The 23988-nt window shown below is 39.2% G+C and overlaps 1 protein-coding gene across 2 annotated transcripts in view; it reads left to right on the forward strand.

Annotated features, from left to right (window-relative positions):
• The first annotated feature begins 1827 nt into the window (after positions 1 to 1827).
• STXBP6 (syntaxin binding protein 6) overlaps positions 1828 to 23988 on the forward strand; it is a 106662-nt gene continuing 84501 nt past the window's right edge. The window contains exons 1-2 of one of the 2 annotated variants that reach the window (XM_035328042.1): positions 1828 to 2235; positions 6847 to 7073. The gene's annotated coding sequence lies outside the window, so the exon portion shown is untranslated. The remainder of the gene's footprint in view (positions 2236 to 6846; positions 7074 to 23988) is intronic. The other variant, XM_035328041.1, reaches the window with a different exon arrangement.

Genomic DNA, 23988 nt, shown 5'->3' on the forward strand with positions numbered 1-23988 from the left:
TACTTGCCTGGACCTCTTTGGCATGAAGGCTGAAGTCTGTTGGACAGTTTTGGTGTGTTAATCTAAGTAATAATGCATCCAATTGTAGGATGGGAGCAATGGCTGAGCACACGCATGCCACTTGGCCTGACAAGGCCCAAGGACATTGAAGAAGGCATTTTTACGGGAACTGTACAAGTCACTGTAAATTTTTTAAACATAAACTGAAGTCCATCAACATCTAGTAGCAACAGTTAACTTATCAAAAGTAAATACCATCAGATCCAAAGATGATGGGAGCAAAACTGAGACATATCTGAAAGGCCTGAGAGTAGCTGAAAATTAAAAGCTGGACTTCAAGTTCTGCTCTAATTTGAAATATATCACGTGCAGAGAATCTACAGGGAAAAAAAAAAATAACCACTAGAAAACACTAGAATAAGAATAAAGGAATAAAACATGGAAGGGCTGACAGGTGTCATTCTGATTGTTCCCAAAAGCATGTTCAGCTTTTTTGCATGTTGGTTTCTGGCATTAGGCAATTAAATGATCTTCTCAGCTTGTGTTACTGGTCTGTGTTGTTGTGGAGATGTTAGCAACGTTTAAAAGACTTGGTATTTATGCACTATATAAAAATAGATCACATATCTGGACATTCCCAAGTTTATCCTTTTGAAAAGATAGTCATGAACTCTTGAAAGGACTCAGCTACTCTGCTACTACGTGAAGGAGTAACCTTCTTTGCAGCTTTGCCTTTTAGAGCTGTGGCCTGTGTTCCCTCATCTTTCTCAGGGCTGTGCATTTAGCCACAGGACCAGGGAGCCAGAGACGTTTAGCTGTAACGGCAACCGGTCTCACTCACACAAAACAGAAATCTATCTTTTGGAAATTTATTCTTAAAAATTGAAGGCCACTGGGGGCTGAACATCTTTACATTTAAGATGGGGGGGGAAGTAAGGCGTTTGTGGGTGGCTGTTGCCTCCAACAAAAGTTGATCAGCCTGTTTCCACTACACCCGTGCAAAAGCTATTGAAATTAACGTGAGTCATTCACTGCATTTCAGAGCAGTTTTAAGGGAGGCCTGAAGGAGCAGCAGTACGGCAGACTGCAATGGTCTGAGAGACTGAGGCCATTGTGAACAACTGCCACTGCATCGATAACCATCCGAACAAATGACGGGGACAAAACACACACACAGTGAGCAACCAACGCTCATTTTCTGTAACAAGCGGAAACTGTACTAACTACAGTTCACGTTGACAATCACACAAAAATGCAGTGTTATAAACATTGCAAAATACAGCACCAAAATATTTTGATACATCGAGAGTGTTTATTTTCATACTGGGCAGCGCATTGTCTTTAAGCATTGGGTTCTCAGCGCTGCCACCGTGAAGAGTGCAGTCCCAGCTCTGTGGCATGGGGCCGGACACCTCTTAGCACCAGGAGCGAGCGTGTGGCGACAAACTTTATTTCCAGCCTTGCTCTCTGGCTGTGCGCCGGGGTCTGATGCTCCAGCAGAACGTGATGGTGCTGCCCTCAGGGTCCCAGTGAGCCTGGGCAGCCGCTCCCATACTTTCACGACGGAAGGTTCCCCGTCGGTGTTTCTTTCCGTGCTGTTGTTCCACCTTGGGGCCGTTTGGGCAGGCAGAGCCCGCCCCACACCGCCGGTACTCTGTGACAGCGAGCCAGCGCGCTCCAGTTTTCCTGCAAAACTCATGAGAGCGCTAAAAGGCTGCTTTACCGAGTTGTTCGGTAAAAAGGCTGCTTTAGCGAGTAACTCGCTCCGCAGCTTCGTCCGCCCGAACTCCTGCAGCCGGGGCTCGGTCCTGACGTTGCCCGGCGGGGCTCCTTGTCCCCTCCCCGCCGGCAGGTCCCAAACTCAGGTCCCGGCGCGTTGGTTTCCTCCCGCGGCCCGGAGCTGCTTCCTGTCCCCGCTGCCGCCACCGCCACCGCCACCGCCACCGCGCAGCGCCCGCCCTGCCGCCGGTTCGAGGCCGGCCCGGGCCGGGGCCGGGGCCGAGGGCGGGTGCCTGTCGGCCGGCGGGGGTTTGTCTGTCGGCCGGCGGGGGTCCGTCGGTCGCCGGGCGGCGCGGATTGGCGCAGCCGGCGCACGTGGGGCCGCCCTCACGCCTCGGCGCTGGCAGCGCGGCGGCCGCCGCCGCGGGAGCTCCGTGCGGGGCGGCGCGGCACCCGGCCGCGGCGAGGAGGGCGGCGGGACCCAGCCGAGTCGAGCGGAGCCCAGCCGGCACGAAGGTGAGAGGGGGGCGGCCGCGGGGATCCCCGGGGGGAGCCCGGCAGGCTCGGATCTCGGAGCACACCCCAAAACCTGCGCAGCGCCGGCGGTGGCAGTCCCCGGGTTCCCCCCGGTGAACTGCTCCGAGGGGTGGAGGGCGGCGTAAAGCTGGACGGGAGGCGTCCAGAGGGGCTGCTTCCAAATGATGGTTTAGGGGTAATAACCTTGACAGCCCGGGGGAGCCGCCGCCTCTGCCCTCCCTGTTTTCTGTTCTCAGCGGCTCCGTTAATGGGAAAGTAAAACTTGGAGCGCCTGGCTGCTTTTATCGGCATCGCTGGGGCACTGCCGCTGCTGAAGTCTGAAGTTCGAGGAAATATTGACCTTTATTTAGAGAAACGTGACGGTCTTTTTTCACCTCGTTTTGCCCTCCGCCAAGCAGAGGAGTTTGCGTTTTGCGAGTCGCATCCCTTTCAGAAGCCCTGCGTCTTTCCATAAATGTAAGCGAGCTTTCGGGATATCTCCAGCTTGGCTGTTTTCCCTTTATGAGTCAGAAATAGTGTTACAGCTTTTCATTGCTTGAACGGGATCCACAGCCCCGTGGCATTCCTTTTAAGAGTTTTAAGAGTTCCTGCTCATGCGGTGGGAATAATCTGGCATCTCTTTGTGTTTGGCATTTCTGAGGACAGGAGCAATCCTTTCTCGTTGTGCAAGGCTGGAGGATGTCAGCGTGGTGTCTCGGTTCTCTCTGGATTGCAACATCTCCAGGCTGCAGCATCTAGCTACGGAAGAGATCTCGGTGCCCTGCCCTCCCTCTTGTACGAGAGGGGTAAACAGACAGCACTGAAATTGCACCTTGGTGGTGATGTACTCTTTTTTTTTTTTTTTTTTTTTTTTTTTTTTTTTTAGCAAGTGATAGGTTGCTTTTCCTTTATATCTCATTTCCAAGCACCCCTTAGCTCTTGAATTGTTCAGTGAGTGTAGTTGGCTGTTTTAAGGAGTCCTTGAAAACTCCAAATGTGGTGGGCTCTGAAGTAATGAACAAAAAGGACGTGTTTGGGATAGCTTGAATGAATAATCATGATGATGAGTTGGTTTTCTTCCAACCCCCCATGAAATACAGTTTTACAGCTTTGTGCCTCTGGGAAGAATGATCCTCCTTGGGGATGATGGTAATCTGCTTGATACGTTACTGGAGAAAAGGTCTCTTTCAGTAAAATGTTTTAGGGCCTTTCTACCTGGGGGGATGTAGTTATGGCATAGTTGTGCCACAGTAATTTCCCTCGTGCACGTTCTTGATTTACATTTAGAATATGCCTTAAAAGTTGGATGCTACCTTTAAAGATGCATTAAATTAAATAAAGGAAAAAAGAAGTACTGTGATATTTTCAGGGCAGGGTGAGAACGCTTCTTTGGGAGTTAGCCCAAGCACCATTTTGTGATAGCTTCCTCAGGTGAAGGAATTGCCAGGTGGAAAAAATCTTTAAGAACTGTGCTATATGTTCTATAGGTGTTATTTTACCACTTTGTTTGAGTGTTTGCTGTTGGGACTGAGACTGCTTTAAGTCACACACGTTGATTTCACATCTACATTTGCTGTATCTTCACATTCCTGAGTGTCCCCTCCATATGCAGTCTGGATCTGAACACCTTGAGTTAGGGAGGCATGATGAGAATGCAGTAAAGTGTGCCATGGGAGGCCCAGGGGTGGTAACTGCTTAGGGCTTTTTTTCCACGTGTGGATTCAGATCATCTCACCTCTCTGTGCATGTGTGATTTTTTAGGAAGTAAGGATGTATTGAAAATAAGCTAACTGTAAAATCCTTAGCATGAAGGGGTTTTTGTCCCCTCCCAATTGTGTATTTGTTCATTATGTAGGCTACTCATACTAAAAGCTCACTTCTTAAATAAGAATTCCTCAGTAGCTACTTTGTACTGTTGTTAGTGGATTAGAGTGTAAATTTTAGAGAACTTAAAAATACCTTTTATCCAAAATGTGCAGTTTTAAAAAATGTGGGACATAGAAGATCTATGTTGTATTATGAATAAAATCCCATAAAAACAGATTCTATAGAGCAGTAGCTGTAGGTCTGTTTTTTGAAGGAGGTAAGCTGTCTGAATAATAGTGCATTTGTTCTTTCTTTCTCTTTTCATCCTCTGTAACTTAATGTTCCTTTTCAGTGTACAGCTGGTAAGTTAGCCTTGCCAAGGTGGTACAAAAGTGTTTTAATCACAGTTTTGGAAGCCAGTGTTTGGATAACATGATGATAGATGACAAATTAATTTCTCCTGTTTTTAACTAAACAGGAATGCTCTAGCTAATGTGTATACAGAGACAAATCAAGTCCTTCAAGAGAACACTTAATTTTCATAGCCCTTGATTGGCAGTCTGTAGTGATGTTGGGGATTTGAAAAATAGATGAACTAAAAAGCTGTGGCATTAATTTTTATCATAGCCAGATATGCCAGTGAATTCATTAATACACTTTTGGATATGACTGCAGCATGCAGTACTGTGTTAACTGTATATAAGTGTGTCTAAATTTAGGTGTTTGGTTTATTTCTTGTTGTTTGGAGTCAGGATACACACACTAGGGCTAATCTAAACTAGGTTCTTACCAGTGCTAATGAATATCATCTGGTTGTTTCTGGTAGTTTGTAGTATAACGTTCCATAACTTGGTTCTACAACTCTTTAACTGAGAATAAGTAAACCTTTACATTTTCTTTTTTTTTATTATTTTTGAAAAAGTATGCTGGTATCTGAGACAAATTTCTTAAATAGTAACATCAATTACAAACAAATAATATGTTAACAAGAGACAGAAAAGGCAATAAATGTCATAGAGCATTTGAACTCTCATGTAAGTGGGGAAACTGGTTTAAGGGGACAAGGGAAGGGCAATGCCTACTATTCCCGTCTTTTTCCTTTTTTTTTTTTTTTTCCACTCCCCTGACTGAAGTGCTACCTCAGAAATGAATGAATGATAGTTTTTCAGGAAGCAAATGTATTTTTAAGGCTATATATAGCAGAAATAAACTTGTGAAATGTATTCACTGGGTAATAGAGGGAAGAACAGAGACTAGACAATTTTTCAAAATCAGTGCATTCAAACTCTTTCAGACTTCTGATACCCTTCCTCTGTCCCCAGAGGCTGTGTTCTGGAAATCTGTTTTCTTTCTCCCGTATACATTTCTTGCAGGCCCAGCTGAGTTTTGTCATACACTATTTGTTGTGACAGCCCAGAATACATAGCTGAACATTAAGGTAAAGCTCGGGCATGTTTTTTCCATCCCAATCTTAGGCAGACATCCCCTGCACCTGAGTTCTTTGACTTTGAAACACAGATGATGCTGTGGGGCTTCTTTGTCACAAGTATGAGAGATCCTAATTCCTTGGCAATTAGGACTGCATGACAGTAGATTAGCTCAAGAGTGTTCTCTTTTCCCCCTTGCCTTTCCATATTTTTTCTTAGGTAAATAGTATTGGGAAAGGCATCTTGGCTGTCCTTGAGTGCTGGAAGTCTGGGAGCAGTTTGGACTGCGATGCTCCTGGAAGGGTGGGTTGTCATCTTTGGAAGATTTCATAGACATTGGTGTTTTTATGCTTGGAAGATCTACCTTTGGCAATGTTAAAACAAACATATTTAACTTCTTAATTTTATATGCAGATTTCAGTTAGTGATAATACAGCTACAGTAGCCCCAGGGAAAAAATCTAGACGTTTCTGATCTGTAACATTTTGATTTCCGTAATAAAATAAGGATTATGAGAGCTCAGGAATGCTCAGTGGAGCAAAACTCATACCAGTGGTTATGAACATGAGTTATTAAAGGTTTTAGTGTCATGAGCTGATATAGATCAAAGTCCAGCACTTAAAGGCATTTCTTTCTTGCTCTTTAAACTTGGTTCTATTCTCGCTGTGGGCATGAGAGCAATGCCAGCTCCAGGAACTTTCTTCTTTTGCCTTGGCAGAATAGCTGGCATGGTAGACTTTAGACACTTTCCCTTCATTATATTTTCCTAGAGATCACATGTGATTTTACATCTGTGAAGTTTCCAAGTAGCATAAAACTCAATTACAGCCAGATTTGTTAATAGCAGGGGAGGAAAGCAAATTATATGTGTCTGTATGAAACACTTCAGATGGAGAGACTTTGCAAAACTGTTTTCAAGGTAGGTTCAGTTTGCCTTGTTTCCACATAAACCAGTTTGGCTAAACCTGCCTCAGTAATAAATAGTAAATGTGCATGGAGAGGAGGAGTTAACCAACTCTCACTCCAGTTAAACTGAATCAAAACTAACCTGGTTAAGTGATGAATAAAGTTGTGCTGGGAACAGTTCATTTTGCTTGAAGCATTGCTATAAGGTCAAGTCAGAAATACAATTTTTATAAAATTTGGTGTTTGCCTACAGTTAATCTATGAAAAAAGTCCTGTAAGTACTTTTCCTTTCTTCTTGGTAGCAATGCTGGTTAACAAGGTTGTTATTTATGGACTGTGGTTTTGGGTCTCCTTTTCACAGATGATTCTTTGCTATACATGCAGGCTGTCAGAAAGCATTTTTTATATCTTGCAATTAGTTGATTACAGAATGAAAACAGTAATTCCCTAATTTTGCTTACTTTTTTTTCAGGATTGTTAAAGTGCAAAATTGGAAAGTGTTTCAGTTCCACTTCAACCTTGCTGGTGTAATTTTGAGGAAGAGAAGAGCAAACATTTGGCCATGTGTAATCCACACTTGGAAACTCCCTCTTGGCAGTTAGAAATTCAAGGATGTTAACAAACTGTCTCTTGAATCATTTGCTTTGTGGGCCATTATGCAAGGACATCGACTTGCCCTCTTGATTTGAAGATGCTTAGGTCATCATTAGTAGTAGTATAGAGAAAGAAAAGATATAATTAATTACTGGCAGATTTCAGATGGTGGATTTCTGTGAGTTCATTTATTTTCTTGAACTTGTATGGCAGTTTCTTAATGCTGTAATAAAGAGCATCCAAATATTATGATATGCGCAGAGGTTAGTGACTAGTCTGTTAGCAACTTTGTGATTTCTGTATAAAACACTTCCATTAGTTTTGTATGGGAATTCATTCACAGTGGGTTAACAAACAGTTCTGTACGCTAACATTATACACTTGGTTACTCTGTGGGATGCCCTAGTGCCTTAGTCTCTCAGGCATGGTGCACTGGAGAACAGGTGGATTGTCAAAGGAGGTTTGCCCCACTTACTCCTAGCAATGCAAAGGACTTCTTACTGGCTTCCTGGTGGCCCTCAGCTCCTTGCTGATATGCAGCTTCTGTACCTTTTGTCGTTACCGGTTCTTTCTTCACTGAATGCAAGTTATGTGATGCAGAGAGACAAAAAATTGTCTGGTGTCAGTATGCATCTTTCCACTGGGAAAGACCAATAAAAGAACATATCTTCAGCTGTCTTTTGTCTTTGAAAGTCAGATTTAGAGGTAGATATCAAAACTCAGAATTCGTACCTTAGTTTTGTTATTTTAAAATATATATCTACACAAAAGTGATTGCCTGAAGAAAGCAATCTGACTTAAAAACATAAAAAAGGAAGATCACAGAATCACAGACTTGTTGAAGGTGGAAGAGACCTTTGGAGGTCATCTTGTCCAGCCCCTCTGATTGATTCTTGTTTCTGACATGATTGGAATTTTTTTTGCGGATCTATCATACCTTTCTCTTTAGAAGAAAAGCTGTGCTAAGATTAGCTTTTGTTTGTTTTGTAGGATGTTGAAAGGAAATCGCTATTTGTAAATTTCAATGTTGACTGGTTAAGACAGAACAAACCTAAAAGTTTTTTTTTGTTTTTTTTTTTTTCCCCAATGCTTTGCATACAGACTGCCAACTGAGGTCAGGGAGACGTTCACAAGCAGCGTGGAGTTTTAATTTACCAGATCTGAAAATTTCTGAAGTTACCATATTTTTCTAAGCCATCTTAAACTGGGAACTTTCATTATACCACAGGTGCCTTTCAGAAACAGTAATGTTACTTCCCTTCTGCCTCCCTGTGGCTTCTGACCTTAATGCATTGCTCTCATGTTAGGAGGTTGCATTAACAATCCATGTTATATCGAAAGTGGCAGAAGAGCGATTCCATTTCTGGGCAGAATGAATGAAGTTCTTAGTTAATAGACCTGAAACTTCTGAAACTGTGAAATAAACTAATTATTTATTTTTCATCATTGGTAACGTAGTAAGGTTTGTATTTGAAAAATGCAACCCAAAGTGAATATCTATGTGTTTTTAATATTTTTTTTTTCTGTACAACAAACTAATTTGAGTACGTTATCTTAGCAGACAGAGGTTGCTTTAAGGTAAGATATTTAGGTCACTTTCAATTTACCAGGGCCTGAAGTATACATTCATAATTGGTTGTGGACAATTCTGACTTAGCTCTTACGGAAATTAAAGAAGAGGCTGTTGTTGACTTGACTGGGAACTGAACATAGCACCTGGGCGTGTTTCATCCTGTGGAGTTGCTTCACTTTTCTAGCTCCTATGGTTTTAGGTAGGTTTCAGGCAGTGCTTTAGTATGTAAATATGGGACTAAGTGATAGGCATTTTTCAAATGTTAAGATGGTAGTTATATAATCTGTTCTTGAAATACCCAAATATAAGATTAAGGGTTGGTCTCATGATGATGAATTGTATCATACGAAGGTCTTCATTACTCTGTAATAGAAACAAAGTGGTTCAGTCTGTGCTTAAAACTTGAGTATTTTATGTCAGGCCTTGCCTTGCACTGCGTGTTACAAGTTTATACTGTGGCACCTAATTATCCCCTGGTCTATGGTGTCTGTGTTTCCTGTCTAGTCAGTGGAAGTAGTTGGAAGCCTTAAGGGCATGAATTGGAGTGTTATAGTGTTTCACAAAATAGTAATGGCATTACTTCAGTAAGCAGTGTGAGAAAGCATGGGCAGAAATAGCTTTTATGTGAGTTGTGAATAATCATAGAATCGTTAAGGTTGGAAAAGACTGGGTTCTGTCCTGTTTACACATCTTAGCCCACCGCTCTCCATGTAGGCCCCAAGTTGATACTGAATTGTGAGTGGTTCTTGTTCCCAGCCCTGTGGGTCAGCTGCTTGGCACATCTCTGTTTGAGCTGGGAAAGCCTTATGAAGGTAAGAGAATTCATTGATCTATTAAGCTTCTTCGGATGATACTAGGACCAGTAATTTATATTTAATGCCTTGATGGGATCTCAGATATTATGTTTAATACTTTAAATAAAAAGTAAAACCTATGTGTCTTGTAGTATTTTCACTATAAGCACTTACCTGACAGAAGATTAATATACCAGCTCTTATAGGAGTGAGAAACTAAAAGCTTATACTTTTATTAAGGAACTTAGTAAATGTGAGCTTTGTATAGGGCACCCTTAGATCACCAGAAGAATCAAGTAAAAGACATAGTTTCAGGTTCTGTTCAGTTGCTAGGCAGTGTTTCAATTTGGGGGGCAAACAGCATGTGGTTAAAACTTTAAGCATTGAACACTGGTAGTTTTTTTTTTTATTATTTAAAAATCATGAGCCTTAGCCTTCTAAAAATAGAACTTTAAAGATACCAGCTGAGAGCTGACAAATGTCTTGATACTATTATCTTATTTTCCATTAAAGGAAAAAATAATGTGCACACACACATCTTAGTCACAGGTAAAATAAATCTGATTTTTTTTTTTTTTTTTTGCAATGCTGTCATTGTGAAAGAGCCATTGATAGTTTTGAATGGAAGAGTAAATGCTTGTGATGGGTCTTGTGAACTCCTTTGCCATGGTTCTATAATTCCAATCCTATTGCTAGTTACTTGTGTGTTATTCTACTAACTCTTCTTACAGAAGTGACTACTTATGCATGAGAGTGTGCAGAAGTCTGGGCTTAGGTAAAGGTTGATCCTGGTGTCACTGGAGTGTAATTACAATGCTCTCCCATGGTTATTAGGTGGGTGACAAAAATGTTTGCAACTCTGCTTCCCCTTCCTCAGTGCTAACTAATTAGGAAGCTGACTGCTTTGTGGATGTTTGGGTAAATGAAACCAGGAATTCTCCAGTGATATCAGACGCTCATTTATTTGATGTTTGTCCCCTATGGAAGCTTGTGAAGCAGTGTACTGTCAAGATGCTGAGTTACTGTGCGATTAGATGCTTGTTTTGAATAGTAATAACTGAAGTGAATGATATGCAATCTTCAAATTATCTCCCTGAAACCTTGGAGAGACTTTAACTACTGTTTTTTTTTTTTTTTTTTTTTTTTTTTTTTTGTGTGTGTGTGTGCAGAAATAATACAAATAATACTGTTATTCATTCAAAAGCTAGCTATGTACAGTTTGGGATTGTTCTTTGTTTTGTATTGATTTACTGGGAAAAGTGGAGGAGGGGGTTGTCTTTGCCAGCAGTCCAGGTAGCACTTTGAATGCTAAGTGGGGCTTCCCTACAGCCCTCTGAAGAAGTAATGGGGCTGAGGAATGCAGATGTGCAACATGTAGTCTGGGTGTTCAGCAGTGGCTGTCACCTGGGGTTGCACAACTGCTTCCCAAATGCCAAGTTTTTCAATACATCCGGGAGCTAGGTGTGGTTAACCCCAGCTTAATGCTGAAGTGCATGACCTTACATGAGTTGTTTAAGGTCATGCCACTTAAGTGGTAAAACTGCGATCATAATCCATCATTCTTTTTCAATTTTTAAAGATTGCCAGTGTGTATCAGACTTCATTTTTACCTTTTTAAGCAATTCAGTAAAAGACTTGCAGTGCACCTCAGTGTGCATTTGAAGTCCCTTGGTATTTGAAGCTGTGGATTTATGCCATCCATGTAGAACCTTGCCCAGTTGATAATACAAACTTCGTCCCCTTTCCATTTTATAACAAAACAGTTATTTATGTTTCTAGAATAAAATAGGCAATGGTGTATATGGGCTACTACATTTCCTGCCTCTCTTTGCATGTATCTGCTGTATTTTGCTCTGTAGTCTGACATACTTTGTGTAGGTACCCTGCACAATAAGGAAATGAATTTCACAGGTGCAGCAATAAAAGCCACCCATGTGAACACTTAGGTGTGGGTATATCTTAGTGACCTGTTCCTGATTTGGTAGCCGGAGTTAAAGGAGTGCATTTGCTCACTTCCTGCTGTTGACACAGCAGTAAATCCAGAGTTAGCTTTCTGTATGTTCCCTCCATTATGCAGGTGTATGTCATGTTCTTGCAACATAGGTTTCCCTGAACTTCAAGACATGTTTTGAAGTTAGTCTCATGCTTTGATGTGAGAGCTCAAATTCATTTTTGGTTTGTTTCAAACCCATCCCTTCCAAAAGGTGGCATGAGAAAAATGTGAGTTACTCTCTCCAATATTGAAAGGGAATCCTGCTCTCCTGAAAGGGTGAAAAATGTATTTTTGTTGGCAGCGAGAGATAAATATTCTTCTTATTTCGTTATTTGTGCTAAGATGAGAGTAGTGGGGATCAAAAAAGTTTAACCTGAATGGTGATGCAATATCTTATAATAAGCTCTTCTGAATAAACTGTTCTGAAAATGGCAGAGATACTATAGGACAGAAAATACAGCAGTCCCACTGTAAACACAACTGAGATGGAAGGAGGTGAGAATTCAGTACCTCAGGAACACAGGACAAGTTCATGAGAAGCCTTTTTCACACTGAGGTGTGGAAGCTGGTAGGGCTGTTTATCTAATTAATGAACCAGTGGCACTGGTTCAGCTGTCCTCCTCAGCAAGGATTATTCCCATGACCTGGGCCCTGTCTAATCTCACTTTTAACACCTTCAGCCTTTATCATTTTCACTACTTTTTCAGTATTTCTCATAATTTCATGTTGTTCTAATCTTTTAGTCTTTTGTATGTGTCTTTAATCATCAGCCTGCTCTCTTTCAGACCTCATTTGGTGGTCTCCCGTGCCTTCTTAAAGGACTTTGTAGGCGTGTATTCCCTGTTGTGTTTCACCTTGAGCATAAAATTCTGCATCTGTGGAGAGAAGACTTTGACTAGAGATTGATTCTTCCATTGACAAGTTAGTTCTCTCCTCCTTTTTTCTTTTTCTTATCCTTTTTCTTATCACCATACTTCTTCAGCTTATCTTGAATGCTGTCTTTTGGGAAGAGGAGAATATGACTTCTCTAGCTCTTTGTTTCTCTGTATTTTTCACTCCTGTTTCACGAAATTTCTTTTTCCTTTCTTGTGCCAGTTGCATACTTTAAATGAAACAAAGTTGTTGGTGATAAGGGATGGAAGGCAAGTGTTCTGTAAATACCACTGTGGTACATTCTGTGTCTTTCCAGATATGCTACACTGTGGCAGGAGGATGTGAAATATTTTATACTCATTGAGTAAATAGTAGCTGTTAAAAATAAACACCTTTATCCATGTCTGGGTAGCTTTTTCTAGAAAATCCTTAAACAAAAAGCTGGGAAAAGTATGTATAGAGTAAGGGGTTGAATTTGAGAATGCAGAATGGACAGAGGGCCCTGGAGATAGGTTAGATAGGTAACTAATGGTTGTTCCTTCTGCTATGTTGGAGCAAAATAACATAGCAGAAGGAACAACCATTAGTGCTAGTGTGGAAAGGTGAAAATAGAAATAAATGTTCATTAAAGGAAAGACAAACTTGGGATGGTGATTTTTTTTTTTTTTGCCTCCACATGGAGTGTTTGAAAGTCTAAGATAGTATGTACTTTAATACCATGCAGTGTGTTCTCTATCTATAAAGATTAAAATTGGATTAATGCAGGTTGAAAGGCAAGAGAAATAGATCCATTAGTTATCTTTTAATCTTTCATTGAAAGGAACAGTTGATTTCATTGTAATATTATCTGTTTCGCAAGGTACAGGATGCTGAATAGCTGCCTCCTGCTCTGGTTAGCTTTCTCTCTAGTTCCAGGAAGTGTGAGCACCTTAAACACTGTTAATATATTCATCATACTTACAGATTTTTATTAAGAAAATTTCTATTTGTTACCCTTAGCAATTTGTTTTACTATACATATTAGACATTATACCATATATATTATACATTACCTATTTCTGAGACCTCTGCTTTTTTAGAAAGAATCTCATATCTTTTCTTATCTATAATATACTTCTTTCAGGTGTTTGATGTTTCATTTTAGTTTGAAAAATAGTCCTTATATTAAATATGGATTTTCTAAACTTACGTATATGTAAGTAAATTTTCGTAAATTACGTAAATCTTCTCTTACATAGTTTATGAAGCTGAATAAAACCAATGGTCAATTTGCAGAGCTTCACTTTTTTAAATAGTGCACAAAAGAGCTTAGAACAGAAGTAACTTGAGAACTGTTAAGTTCTGGATCGATAATATAAGATCGAAAATTATTGATTGGGTTGATTGAGTAAAGACACATTTTTTGTCTTTGGACTGAACACAAAGCTGAGACAATAAGTATTTCTTGGAAGATTTATTTTGGGAGATATTTTTCTGAAGTTTTATTAACACGGTATCCCTACTTGATTCCAGATTTAATTTTTCAGTTTTCTTTGGGGTTTCTATGAAATTGTTCCTTGTACAGCAAGCAAATAGTCTCTAGTCTCAAGTATATAAATGATGCTAGAATTGTCAAGCTGAGCGAGCAACTTAAAATAATGAGTTGCAAAGAATTCAAAGTATGCATCTGGCTATTAGGGCCATACCAACACTTTTCTCATATCCTTATTTGAAAAAATCTCTCTCTTCACTTACTGTGCAGATGGCCATACAAAAGATTGCTCTTTCAAGAGAGAATGAAACGTCACTAGGCATAGTAGCTAAAAGCACAAAATGCACTGAACTCTGTCTTTCTCAATCTCAAAATCTCTCTGTCATGTGGATTAAGAAGCAGCTCTCATACAGATGTATCTTTTGACAAATTGATATCCTTGTAAAAATTAAATGAAAGCCTTTTAAGAAGTTACAAGAGCAATGTCTGTATCATGCTGTCTGCCTGCATTCATGTGTACCTTGCATTATAGATGCCGATTTTCCCAGAGATGCCTGTCTTTTTTTTTAACAACACTTTGTGTATGAAATTTTCTTGGAGAGACAGAAGATTCTCAAATAGAAGGTTCTTTAGCTCTTAAGGCATGTATATATATTTTGCATATGAGACTTGTACCTTTGTTGAGGCAAATGTAGTAATGGGTGTTGCTTTTTTGTTGTTGTTCTTTTGCTGTTGCTGGTGTGTTTTTTTTGAGGATAAAAAAATCGAAACTTTTTTTTCTTTTTTTTTTTTTTTCCTGGAGCATTTGGGAAGTTAACTTTGAAAATTCAGCTGACTGCTTTGAAACCTTTCTAACACGTAAGTAGGGATAATAGCTATATTAAAGTGCTGTAACACTGGTAGTATCCCACTTTTTTAGAGCATTCTCTGGTGTTGGAATCTTGATGAAAAAATCAACTTCTGGAAAATTCGGTTCAGCTATAATAGTGGAGACTGGAAAGAATAAAGCACACACAAATAAATGCATGTATCAGACCTTTAAGGGTGATGTTTAGTGGTTTTCTTTTTGAAAGTTCTTTGGCTGTCTGTATGTGTGGTGATTCATCTGTGGCCTCGCTGTAGTTGTTCTGCTGGATGTGGTCTATTATATTCTAGTTCAGCATTACTCTTCAGAAATGTACTCTTCATCTACACCGCACATAAATACTTTATTTAAAAATCATTTAATCTTTCTCGTATGCTTCAAGACTTCAATTTTGACCTCCGAGTTCCTGTTTTGTTTTTTTTTTTTTTTTTTTTTTTTTTTTTTTTTTTTGCACTGTGGCTCATGAGACTGCTGTGAGGAGTGCAGGTCTTGCTCCGTTCTGATTGATGATGATGGAAGAATTCAGAAAGCTGGCTAGTTTTATAGACCTGAAAAACTATTCTGTTCTTAAAACTTGTCATAATCAAATCTTAGAAAGTTACAACTATGATATTAATATAACATGTATTAACATATTATTTTAATGATTATATCTGTGATAAAAAATACTGTCGAATCTTCCTTGAATTGGGAAGGATATGGGAAGGGATGTTAAATGTAAACATTTATTTTTAATGCTTTAAATATCAATCCAAAGATCTCTGAGGAATTTTTCCAGTTGATGCACATAGTGGGCATAGAACATCATTAACTTTGTCATGCTTTTAGCCCAGCAGGCAGTTAATTACCACACAGCTGCTTACTCGCTTCCCCACAGTGGGGCTGGAGAAAGAATCAGAAAGGTAAAGTGCAAGAACTCATGGGCTGAGATGAAGACAGTTTACTAGGTAAAGCAGAAGCTGCACACACCAGCAAAGCAAATTCTGGAATTCACTCTCTACTTTCCATCGGCAGGCAGGGGTTCAGCCACTCCTAGGAAAGCAGGCCTCATCTCACATAATGGTTCCTTGGGAAGGCAAACTCCATCCCTCCAGACAATTCCCTCTTCCTTTCGAAAGGAAGCTGTTATTGCTGACTATGTCACCATGTGGTGTGAGACATCCCTGTGGCCGGTCTGTGTCAGCTGTCCTGGCTGTGTCCCCTCCAGCTCCTGGTGCACACCCAGCTCCCCCACTGGCAGGGCAGCACAAGAATCTGAAATGTCCTTGGCTCTGTGTGAGCACTGCTCTGCAACCACTAAACCATTGCTGTGTTACCACGACTATTTTCATTCAGAATTAAAAACATGGCATCATACCACCCTCTGCAAAGAAAACTAGTTCTATTTTACCGATAAGCATGACAACCTTAAAGAGACTTCTTCCTGTAGAACAGGATCCTGGCTCTCTGACGAATGCATGATAGTTCGGGGTTCTCTTCCTCTCCAAGAAAGATGTTTCTCTGTTCTTGAAAGTCTGTCTTTTCCCAATTGCAGGCCTGTCTTCCTATGAAAACATAGGAGCTCTCTTCTTTTCTTTCTTCCTATTCCAATTTCCTTCTCCGGATCATGCACCTGAGTTACTTTAATCTCCTTTTCTGTCCTTTCACCAAATTTCACTTTAGAAAGGATGGTTAAGAAGGCTGAAATTGCAGCAGGGTGCCTACTCAGACTACAGCATTATTAGTCTGAAATTTTATTACTAAAAAGAGGACTTCAAATTAAAAGAAAAGAGAGTGTTGAGCTATCAGCACAAATGCACAGAATGATGTTTAAGATGGTGTAGAGTACCATGCATGTTAAGATGAAGAATACTGATCGCAAAAGAATATTAACAACAGTAATTGCAATAGGATTTTAACAATTCTAGGACAAGTTTCTAGCTTAAGAAAACTTAGTTGAAAATGCTTTTGTTTTGACTTCAGCTTACATTCTTACAGCTGTTTGCCCTTTTTGCTGTACACTGATAGTGCTCAAAAATCTGAGTTGAGCCATTTTTCTTCCCTTTCAGAGAAGAACAGAGAAGACAATTGTTTTGTGTGAATACAGCTCTAGAACCGCGTACATGGAAATACTAGATCTGAATTGTTCTTACTGCAGTTGTGAGAAGGCACCAAAGCAGTAAATTCTATTGTGCAACAGCAAAGACAGCTAAAGGACAGTAAACATTTGGGTTTTCTCTTGAATCTGATGTGTACTGTTTATTTAACGAGGCTTCATGCTTTTGGAGTGAAAGAGTCCGGCACTTGGGGCAATTCCATGGTGAGTAGCAATTTGAGATTCTATGTATATCTTTCTCTCTTTTTTTTTTTTTTTTAAACCTTGGACTTGCTGGTTGTCAAATACCTTGCAGCAGTTAATGTATTTACAAAAGGTAGAAGAAATACCACATACATCTTGAATGCTTAGCAAACATTTGTCCTTTACTTTAGACAAGCTCACAAGTGTCAGAATAAACTTATAAGGCTTCAAATGTGCTGGTATACTAAAAGCATTATTAACCTCAACAGGAACACAGCTGTACAAAAGCATCTGAATATTATCCTTCCATGAAAGGAAGGAAGCTAAACTATAAAATAGCATATGTATTTTACCCACACTGCTGCATAGGGTCACTGCAAAGCAATCCTTCTGAGGTGGGTTCATAGGTGATGTCAAGTGGTGGAGGAGTACCCCTGTTACTGACAGCTTTTTCTCTGCAAAACAGGGAAATCCAGTTTGAACTACTGAAAGAACTGGGGTAGGCACAGTTCTCCTGACTTCTTGAAAAATAAGATTCTGAGTTGTCTTTCCAGGCAGAGAAAACCTAGTTGTGTTAGAAGGACCTAGTTTTTCCTGTCTGTCTGTGAAATGTAACTAGCATCTCCGCAGTTCAAGGAAGAAGAGAGTATTGGCCAACATCTTTGTGAGAGCTGTGGAGTCCACAATGACTAGGTTTGAGAGTGTTGTATGAAAAAAATATGTAATCTGATGACAGTATGTCCAGGGAACAGAGCTATGCTTTAGCTTGGGGTCTTCTCAACTTATGAGAATTAAAAAGAAATTACATGGGATTGAGGGGAAAACACAATTCATCCAACTTCTTTGTCATTGAGGACAGCAGTAGTAGCCAGAACTACTTGTTGATTTCAAGCAAACTAGGTAGTATAATTTTACATGATTCTAGATCTTTTGGGACTTCTGATTTTGCTTATGAAACACAAGTAGCTTGAAGAGGTTGTGGGTGTCTGCTTCATATGGGACCTTTTCTCCCTTTTTCTCGTCTACTCCCTTTCCATTCATATTTTGAAGTTACACCAGGATTGTACTGCGAGCTTCATTCATAAGTGGTTGCACATGTGTAGGCTTCACCTCTCCTCCCTGCTGAAATAAAACTCAGGAAAGTAAGGTAATTATTGTGCTCATTGGAAGTATGTTGTCAAGTAATCGCAACAAGACTGTTTTATTAAGACTTGAAACTGTTCTATTTCTCTCTCATCAAAACACTCTTCTTCAAAGGAAATAGATTTTTAGTTCTCATTTTATGAAGTATTCAAAAATGTAGTCTACTAACATATTTGAATTGGAAAAAATAGGCTCAAAAGTCTGGTTAGTTAAGTATTTTTCCTGGAATTAAAGTTATGTAAGAAATGGCAGTTGGGCCACTTCTCTGTTACTGCACCTCATTAAGGTACCACACCCAAAAAGTCAATAAACTCAGACTAGTGTGGATCTGAGTAAGTAATGTTCCAAGATTATGGCATTCAGCTCCTAATTCCTTTTCTTCTATACCACCTGCAAAGTGCTGGAAAAAAAAGTTACATACATTAAATATATATACATAAATTGGGCTTTTATATAAATGATTTATTCACCTATATCAACTAAAGTCACTATCTGTTCTTTTCTGTATGTTGAGATCATAGAATGAAATTTGGCAGGTTGAATTGTATTGAAATACAATGTACAGGTAGTCCTTTATAGAAAGGGGTCTGCTGAAAAAAATGTAAGCCAATGGGTAGGAAACTGATCTGCTGGGGCTTGTTAAAGGATATGGATTGCTTAGGGCATTCCTCAAAAGTGTATCTACATAGTAACCACAAGCCAGGAGTTACAGTTCAACTGATTTGGAGTAGAGATATTGAGCAGAATGTACTACTTGTGGTGAAAAATTATATTTCCTTTGTGCCTGGATTATAATAATGGCAAAAGGTACAGAATGTTGGTGCTGATTTAGCATAGAGGCTAACTTTATTCTAAAACTACATAATAAGAAGCAATGTTTCAGTAACATTATGGAAACAAGCAGTTCCTGGCAGACGCTAGAAGGAATTATATTGATAAAGTTAGCTGCAGGAATTTATTTATTTATTTATTCCTTTCTGAGGTGGAGGTTGTGATGCCTCATAAAGGAAGATCTCTGAAATTTTCTGTTAATGTGAAGAACAGTGAGACTTTCAGGATATGTTTTTCTAAAAATTCAGTCTCTTAAGGCAAGTGAATGCTTCATTGCAACCATTTTTTTTTTAGTCTTTTGATCTACACGTCAGTAGACATCAATCCTGTTTAGTGATTCAAGCTTGTGAATTTCAATAGAAGCATTGGTTTCATACTGAAGCTTGTGTAATGCCAGTGGTGGTTGTTTAATGGAGTTTATTTCCATAAATTTATTTCTCAATTCTGAAGTTCATTAATAGTGCAGATACTTCACACGATCTTAGAACCCCATTCTTCTGAATTGTTTTTCCACGTGGTTTCTGGCCAGTGGACTCCAGGTTGCCCTGCCTGAGCAGTATGTTGTGCCAAGGGATCTCCAGAGGTCCCTTCCAATGTTAACCATTCTGTGATATCCTTGTTTCAGACTAAGTGAAGAAGGCCCATTTGGCTACTGTTTTCTATGAGTAGCCATGTGAATATTCTTGGATATTTCCAATTCGGGGGAAAAAAAAAAAAAAAAAAAAAAAAAAAAAAAAAAAAAAAAAAAAAAAGGTTATTAAGATAATCAAATAGAGGTCATTTTGAAATAGAATGGGAGGAGAACAGTAGCCTTCCCCTTTGATACCATCCCTGCTCAAGTGAGAGCAGCTTGGAAATCTACCCTTTGCGTACCGTTCTTTTTCTTTCCTTCTTGGTTTAATAACATAGCTATACTGGCTAGAAACCATGCAACCACTCTGTCCTCATATGTTGAAATACTATCTCAGGAGGGGAGAAGAGGCGCTGATGCGGGTCAGCAAAAAGATGCTAAAGAAGATGAACTTCCACATCTAGTGTTTTATTTCAGTATATTTTCAGTGCGTCTGTGTTTACTCAGAACAGAATTATAACAAATTAAGATTGACCTTTTCAGTTTTCATGCTTTTGTGGGCTGTTTTTAGAACATTTTGTTTCTATTAGTAAGCCACTTGTTAGGCTAAAGTATTGAGGTTTATCAGTCAAGTTCATAGTGTTTTTGCTCCTTTTCCTTAAAAGTAAAGATACGCTGCCTGCTCATAGGTGACCTATTTGTTTTATATGATGGTGCTAGAAGGTGATAACTGGCACCTTGCGTTTCCATAAAATTTAAGGATACTTTTTAATGAATTTCCTTTGCTGTTCTTTAAGGGAATTAATTCACATATCACAAGAAGCTGAATGGAGGTTGCGTACAGTATCACATGACTGTTTCTCTTTTGGCAATGCTTAGTAAGCATGTTTCATGATCCCAGTAATTCTGTTCAGTCTAAGCCTAATTTTGGAAAAAGAAGAAAAACTGATGTGTTGTCTCTGTCTGGAACTCATGCTACAAGGCAAAAACTTTGTAATTGAAGGAATACATGGTTTGTGTTTGAAGAAATTAATATCTAAAAGTAAAACTTTAATATGTGTTGGAATCTTATGTTTTTAGTTTGATTTCAGCTGTTACTGAAGAGGGACTGTAATGTAATGCTTCATTTAACCTTTCTTCATGAATATGCTCTAACCATGTCTCTAGTCTCTTTCTCCATTTGGATGCTTGATGACTCTCATTGTGGATTTTTAATTATACGAAAATGACAACTTCAGTATAAATGGCAGTTTTTGAATCCACTTCCAAGTAGACGCTTAAGATTTTTGTTCAGATTCTTGTAGATTGCTTTAATGCTCTCACACTGCTCTAGTGGGTTCGTAGAGTCTTGTAGCAGCTGGAAAAGAGTCTGTCTTTTATAACACTTGTCAGCATCGCCATTTATAGTCCGTACAGCAAGCCATCTACTTCTTGCTGTGAAAGTGCTGAGCTATTCTAGCTTAGATGCATGTGACCTGTGAGTCTGTTGGACACCTCTACCCTATGCATAAGCACTGCAATTACCTCATGCTTACGTGTCACAGGCACAGGCGCTAACCCAGTGCGTAACACAGAACGCGTATGTAAGAGAGGAATGCCTGGTGGAGTGGTGTAATTAAGCGTGGTGCAAATAGGACACGTGCATCTTTCAGACATGAACTGTATATTCTGCAACTAGTACTGATGATTGTCTTCTGGACTGATGTATCTATTGTTTTGATCAGTCAAATCATGATTATCAAGTACTAAATAGAAAGGTCATTTGTTTGTTTTAAATATGAATTTGGAAGACTGAGATCTATTTTTTTTTCAAATTCTGATCAAACTAGTTTAAGATCAGCGCAAGGACAATACTTTTTTATTTTTAAATGCCAATTTATTAATCCTACTACTACTTTTTAAGATACCTGTGCGTATCACATACGCATGCAGCTTGGTGGTGGTTGTGAGTTTGAACTACTGCATAGCAATGGTGGCTCAAACAGTACAAATGACATTAGTAGGTAAGTGGGCTAAAATGTTATTAAAACACCCAATGAAAAGCTTGTTCTCTCTCTCTCTCTCTCTCTCTCTCTCTCTCTCTCTCTCAATATACATGAAGTGATGGATTTCCTTTGCTCTAGAAAGATTTAGGAATCACACTTCCTGGTTTTATATACTGGAGGAAAAAAGACCTCCATAAAGAGGTTACCTTGGGGTGGCATTAAAAATATTTTGGACAAATACCAGTTGTAAATGTGTGCTGGAGTTGTCCCTACGAAGGACTGGATGTTTTGAAATGCTTTCCAGACATGTTTTTCTGAATTTCCATGAGCTCAGCTGCTTTCTGGAATAAAAACTTTCACTGTCTTCTAGTCCTACCCCTAGAAATACAAGTTGGTCAGCTGTTTCCAGTGGTTTTCTACCATCAGTAATTCTTCATGGATAGTTTTACCTGGCATGGGTGCTAGTTCATTTAAAAAGAATAAACAGCAATAGAGCACTCTCAGTGTTGCTTTTCTATGCAACAGAGATGGCTAAGCAGAATGAGTTATGGGCAGAATGGGCAGTTATGCTTTCCATTTCATGCAAACACACCAAAAGCAGAGAAAACCTGTGTGAAATAATGAAATCTTTGAAATTCACCAAGGAATTCACCGTGGAATTATGAAATTCCATGTCAAAATTTTATGATTGTTCATGGTGAAGTTACAGTCTCATGTTTTCATTGAAATGTTCTTATGTATAGCCAGCTTTTTGAGAGGTTAATTAAACTGTTAACATTTGTAACCATTGTCTTATCGATAGTTACTTACTAGTGATTTATGCAATGGTTTTTAACTCTGAACAACTGCATAAATTTCTCAGAAAAAAATGATACTAAAATGTTAATTTCACTGTTTCACTTGTCAAAGAGCTATGCTAGCTATTTGGATTCCTTTTCTCTGCTCAGATGTGGTTATAGTTGCAAGGATTTATTTATTGATTTATTTATTTGTAATTCCTTTAAGTTTACAGGTTAGTTTCCTTGGCATTCAGAAGATTGCCAGTTACTGACCTATACTGAAATAGAACCATACTGAATTGTAAAGCAAGACAGTTTCTTGCATAATTCTCCTTTCAGGCCTGCTCAGTTTTTCTTCTCCTAGGATGGAGTTATGCCCCAAAGATGTTGATAAATATTGATAAGGGTTGTTGCAGTCTGAGCAGTTACTTCTATTATGCTTGAACTGTTCCTGTGTTTGAATAAGAAGGAATTTTTATTGACACTGGTATGATGTGTCAGGCTCAGTAATTACCATACTGTTGTTAGAGGGGATATCCATCTCATGATCTTGATTTCACGTGGAAGAGCTGCAAGGCTTGGAAGGCCCTTTGTCTCTCTGTCTGTCTCTTTTTTTTTTTTCTTTTTTTTTTTTAAAAATCATTATTTTTTTAACATGCTGTTATTAGGCCAGAGCTGCTTGTGTCAGTTTTCTTTCCCACTGAATCTCAGCACAGACTTGGTGAGACTAAGAACATTCTTGTGATGCTGAAGAGTGTTTTGAGGATTATCGTCGTTCAGTTTTGTTCTGTGCATTCCAGCTTTCCTACAGGAAGCATCCTGGCTGAGAGACAGTGTGGCCTTTCTCAGTCAAAGCCAAATCATGCTGCCTCTGTCCTTCTGCAGAAGTCTAGTAGCCTTTCCTCTGAAGATCTCTATCTGCAGGTCTGAGGTCCTTATTGCCCTTGCTAAACACAAAGAAGCACAAATTTTTCAGTTCACTGATGTAGCTTTGTGATGTGTGCTAGCAGCCTTCCCTCTGCTCAGCTGCTGTGCTAGGTGGTCCGTTACCTAGTTGCTTTTCTCTTTGAAAATGAAAAACAGCTCAGTCTAGCTAATGCTGCTGAATAGGAGCTATTACTCTGTGCAAGCTAGCACTGGGGTGTGTGTGGAAAAAGCTTCCTCCATCATGCTTCTCTGCTCTCCCTGGTTTGCTGTCATGTAGTGGTAGCCTCCACTCTCAGGTGATTTGCAGTCTGTTACTCAAAACCTTCTGAAAGCAAGTAAAAAAATCAATACTGTTCGCTTGATTCCTTCTTTTGTTTTTCCATTCTCTGTCACAATGAGACTTGAAATAGCTGCGTGATAACAAAAGGATCCAGTATAGACTCTGGATCCTGTTTGCTTGTTAGTAAATTTGCTCAAGCTGTTGCTGGTGTACATTGTCCTTGTGCAAATAGTTACTTTTGAGCCGCTCTTCTGTTTCCTGTGTTGATTGAACTGCCTAGGCACCCCATGGTCCTATAAGGACTAAGACTGTTCAAAATGCTTATTTAAATATTTTTGTTGTTGTTGTTGTTTGTTTGTTTGTTTGCTTTACATTAAAAAAGTAAAGGATTGTAGAAACACCAGTGGCTGTTGGCTATGCAGGAGGCTGAGTTGATGCTATTTTTTTTATTTTTATTTTTTTAACACACAAAGATTGCGAACAAATTGATAACCCTTTTTGACAACATAAACCCTAGTTCTTTAAAATATTTTACTCGCCATTTCTATTGACATGAGTATCCTACATTTCTTTTGTATAACAAGAGTTGTTTTTCTGCTGATAGCAGTATCTAAGTAGATGAAGTTAGTAGTGCTATGTATTTACCTTGTTATGGAC

This window comes from Oxyura jamaicensis, chromosome 5, assembly GCF_011077185.1.
Source record: "Oxyura jamaicensis isolate SHBP4307 breed ruddy duck chromosome 5, BPBGC_Ojam_1.0, whole genome shotgun sequence".
In the NCBI taxonomy this organism is placed as follows: Eukaryota; Metazoa; Chordata; class Aves; order Anseriformes; family Anatidae; genus Oxyura; species Oxyura jamaicensis.